Source organism: Belonocnema kinseyi, chromosome 6 (assembly GCF_010883055.1).
Source record: "Belonocnema kinseyi isolate 2016_QV_RU_SX_M_011 chromosome 6, B_treatae_v1, whole genome shotgun sequence".
NCBI classification, from domain to species: domain Eukaryota; kingdom Metazoa; phylum Arthropoda; class Insecta; order Hymenoptera; family Cynipidae; genus Belonocnema; species Belonocnema kinseyi.
In genome coordinates, this window is record NC_046662.1 from 13349668 (window position 1) to 13354729 (window position 5062).

The window sequence follows — 5062 nt, forward strand, 5'->3', positions numbered from 1 at the left end:
GTTGTAAGCTGACGAGAATAGATATAGTCAGAACATTGTAAGTAGTAGCATATAGAAAATAGATATACTCAGCACGTTGGAGACTGGAGAACGCAGATATAGATATACTGATATACGTCCTAGCATGCAGAGACGTGCATTAGGCCCTATAAAAACCGAAAGTACCAGCATGGGCCAGTTATTAGTTCTTCTCTATTTTTATAATTTTCTCGAACTCAAGCCGTCTAGTCCAGTGTCTCAAACCGGAATTCGTCGTGTATTGGTGTGTGTACCCTTGTGACACTGTTGTGCACTGGGAAACCCGAGTCTGGAATTTCTCCCTTTGGATTACTCCTATACCCAAAATTAAAAACAACCAAGAATCAACCCACTTTTGGAACATCCAGTCAAATTTACACCCCCTCACTCTCTACCACTACGCAGAGGTCATATTAGCAGTTCTAGCAACCTGGACCTCTAGTATAATTAAAATAAATTACTGGTAGCAATGTTTATAGTCAGCTCTAAAATTCCTTTTGTTTAAACTCCTTGGCCTACATTAAATTTGATCCTTTTATTTTAAGGTACTGGCCAAGGACTAAACTCGTCTTCCGTCATCTTCGTGCTTTGTATACATTATATTTTTCAATTATTTACAATAAATTACATTCACATATTATTATTGGCTACTCTTTCCTGTTCCCTGTACGAGATCTTCAATCTCAACTAAAACGAGGAATCTAATTAAAAAGGGAGTATTTTACGGTCTTCAGGACGTAACACAAGATTTAAAAGAAAACTGGTTTTGCTCAAATAAAACAATTAATACAGAGAATTAATAAAGACTTGAGTGTTCTTCCACCTATTTTATTTTAAGAGCCCAACAATCCGCTTCCACAAGCCTTGAATAAATTCTAGGATATTAACCATTAAAGTTTTTAATTCAATTATCCTAAAATGTAGGCTTCAAATAAATTGGTTACAAAAATTGGTTAAATCAAAGAGAATCCTAGTCATTCAAGTCTCTATTCTTTTGTTCACTTTTTCGCACCCACGCCTCGTTTAATTGAACTTATAAAAATTCTCCTTTCGCTTTTGTGATTCCACACTGTAAACAAATTTTTGGGAATTATCCCAAAAAAGGTTAGGAAGCTTTTCATACTATGCTATCCCTATGCTATCGTGAAATAATATTGAAAATTTCCAGAATTTTTCCTAAATTTGTGATGGGAAACATTCCCCAAAATTTGTGGAATATGAATAAAGAAGCAAGGCTCAGCTTGATCGTAGTGCAATAGAAAAGCCCCGCCCTGAAGAAACACCTTCTTGATCATGGTAGCCTCGGCACCAGGTAAGTATGCTTTGCTGCGCGTCGACTGCTGTCTTAAACACTCGACGGAAGGCGGCAGCGAAATTATAATTCAGTATGATATAACAAATAAAAATTTAATTATTTTACGTCATAATTAAAAAATATTATTATATTATATTATACTTAGAAACTAAGCTTGGGATGCAAAAACGTTCTAATCATATAACCATCAGAGAACAATGAAGGATGACACATATAGCATCGATGAGCTATATGAACTATATATAAACTATTTTACACAATTAAGACCATAGAAGAAGTTCCTTAATATTTATAGATCAATACGAATATTTGGGGTATTAAACTCAGGTTTCATGTTAGTAGTTTTGTTTTGTAACAAAAGTGTAAATTTTCTCATGTTCCATGGAAAAATTACCAAGACGTTGCGTAAAATTTACTATTTTTTAAGGGCATTGTCAATTCCCTATCATTTCAGCGAAATTCCCAAGTGCCTGCGGAATATTCCGCTTTTTGACCAAATATCCCTAAACTTTGGAAAAATTACTCACTTCATTAGGGAAAGCCACTTTCTCAACTGAATTTGGGAATTTTCCCTAAGGAACAGTTGGAAAAATTCCCGACATTTTTTACAGCGCACATCTTTATTTGTAATGAGAAAACGCTTGAAACTTCAATTGTAATTAGAGTCGCAAACAAAATCTTTCCGTGCAGGTTTAACACTTCATCAGGAGTGGTGCCGATGAATATATTCGAGGCCTATGTCCTAAATAGAGAATATTAAATCCGTCGGAAAATCGAACAGTTACAGATATACAGTGAAACTTCTATAAGTTCTCGCTCATGCAGAAAATAGAACCATGACTCATTGACTACTGTATGTTTACCGATGTTCCTGAGTTAAAGATTCTATATATGACTGTTAACATTTCCTAGATAGAGAGAGATAAGTCAGTCAAAGGTGTCTTTTATTTCTTCATCCTAGATGATGTTATAATTCATCATGACATTTACCTCATTTTAAACCTTCAAATTAAATTAGATTTTTCAGAGAAAAATTTAAATTCTTTCGCGCAAATCGCCATCTTTTGATTAGACGCAATGTTTTACATCCCAAGTTTTACATCCATTAATCATCATTAATTCCAGTTCATATCACCTACATTGCTGTTTTTATTTTAAGTGCTGAATAGAACTTTACTACGGAGGTAGTCATGAATGGCCGGTCACCTGACATGGCGTCAACCCTTATCCGTAGTTGTGTTTTCGCCAGTTAACGCCTACATTGTGTGCCTTTAGTAAAGCGCGTTTGGTGATTATCGCTCGTAACAATATTTGTCAAAATATTAACGTTATGGTTATACATGAATGGTTTCCAGAAAGAATTACAATTAGTAATTAAGCAATTACTAATACCAATTTGCTTCTCTTGAAAGAAAGAATACAACATACCAAATTTCTCTTGCACACTACCTCCAAAAAACTATTTAATCTTCACCTTTTCCTATCAAACACCCTCAGAATTGAAATTTGCTCTACATAGGACCGCATATCTTTTGAACAATCCTAACGGATTAAAGATCTTTTCACTCAAAAACAAATAAATTAAATTTGATAAACTGCTTCCAGTAAGGCAAGCATAACTAACGGATACAGTAAAAACATCTCTGACCATCCTCTCAATGAAGAAATTATTTCAGCCTTATCTAAAGGACATAATTTTGCAGTAGCTCTTTTCAAAATCCCAAAAGAAGAAATCATCAGCAATTTATAATGCACAATACATAGCCTTCCACCTGAAAAAGCGAATGAAATATGATGTAAGACATGCAACATTTTACGCCAAGCTCAAGATCTGCCCTCAAACTTAACAAAACAAAGAGAAACCTCAATTTAAGAACTTAATAGAAATAAAGACATTATAATATTACCCACAGACAAAAGCATCATAACAGTAATAATAAATAAAAAAGACTATAACAACAAAATCCTGGACCTTCTAACTGACGATATATACACAAAGCTTAAAAAGGACTCTACAAAAACAATACAAACAGATTCACATTCAACCCCAAGACATCATTTTGAGTTTCGACATAGTATCTCTCTTTACGAAAGTGCCAATCTCTGATGCAATTGATATCATTGAATCTTTTACAAACTTCTCGTCCGAGCTCATATCTTTGATAGAACACTGTCTGAATGATATTAACTTCTCTTTCAAAAACCAATTCAACCATCTTCAACCAAGCCAAGCTTAAACCGGAATTTTGGTTTCGTTATGTTGGTGAGACTTTTCTCATCTGGTGATATGGACGAGATAAACTAAATAAGTTTTTCGACTTCATCAATCGATTACATCCTAATATCCAGTTCACCATGGAAATGCAACAAAACGGAAAATTGCTTTCGTTGGACCAATGGGAGAAGGTAACGCAAGAGGTCACAATCCGCTGACGGGCTTTCATTCCCCATCTCCACTCAGGCTCTCGCGCGACAAGCATAAGAACCTGTGTGCGCGATACTCAACACACACTCTTGCTCCGACTATCGATTGGGTAACCGCAGTCCCTCGATCGTCTATGGCACTTTTGTACCATTTTTTTAAGCTAACAGAGTAAAATATTAAATCAATTCACAGTTTCCCTTTACTTTCCTCTCTCTCTCACTTCCTCCAACAGAGTTCGGTAAGCTCTCTAGTAGCTCTGCCAAAACTTCTCTGTCTCTCATACTCTACTCTCTGCTGAGGTCGATACACTCTGCGCAGCTCCGCTAACCTCCCTCTATATCTTCCATCCGAGGCCGGTAAGCTTTTTGCAGCTCCGTCAACCTCCCTCCATCTTCCTCTATCTCTATTCTAAGATCGATAAGCTCTTCTCATAGCTACGAAAACCTCTCTATCTCTCTTTCTGAGGTCGGTAGACTCTTCTTGCAGCTCCGGAAACCTGTCTCTCTCTTATGAGGCCGGTGTTCACGAAACATTGGCAAAATTTTGTAGTTTTTTTACACGATTGGAACCCGAAATAGCTCTTTTTTTATTAAAATGAATCATCGTGAAAGCATTATATCTATTATCAAATGCAATTCCTCTTGAAACAGAGAATTTTTGACATTGTAACAGAACTGTTACCATAGAATAGAGCTCGGTGCGGCACTGCACGAAAGGCTTGCTGTGCCGCAACCCCCTGACGGGTCCCGAAGTTATGGGCGACGGAACGCCTCGTCGTCAATCTCTGCTGGTTCGTTCGGTCATCTACCAGTCTTGCCGTGTGCTAACAGTGCTCTCCTATTCTATGTCACCCAGTGCTCTCTCCCCACCGTGGAATACCGTGAATACTCCAAAACTACTACTATTGAATTTTTATGGTGTTTTTGCATGCTATTGACTTACATTCGTTGCCATTTGCCTTCACTTTCCTGCAATTCTTATGCTGCTTATAATTGATGTTATATGTAAAATAATTTCTTATATGCATTCTGATTTATATTTAGACAATTGATTCATATGTGCTCACGAAATTATATATATATTTTAAATGATTAATATGTGCAAATGATTTGATATTCATATGCATTGATCTATGTATATCTATATTATGATATTTGAATTGACATGAACCTGAATTGCTTCATTTATATATGACTATTATAGTATGTATTCGCGTATAGTAAGACAAATGTTAAACGAATAAAGTATTCAGGAAACCAAAAATGGATATCATGATAGAAATTTCTCCATCGGGTCATAAAAAT

General features: G+C 35.9%; 1 pseudogene; it reads right to left on the reverse strand.

Annotated features, from left to right (window-relative positions):
* Window positions 1–1206: 1206 nt before the first annotated feature.
* On the reverse strand, window positions 1207–1338 carry LOC117175760 (annotated as a pseudogene).
* Window positions 1339–5062: the final 3724 nt, after the last annotated feature.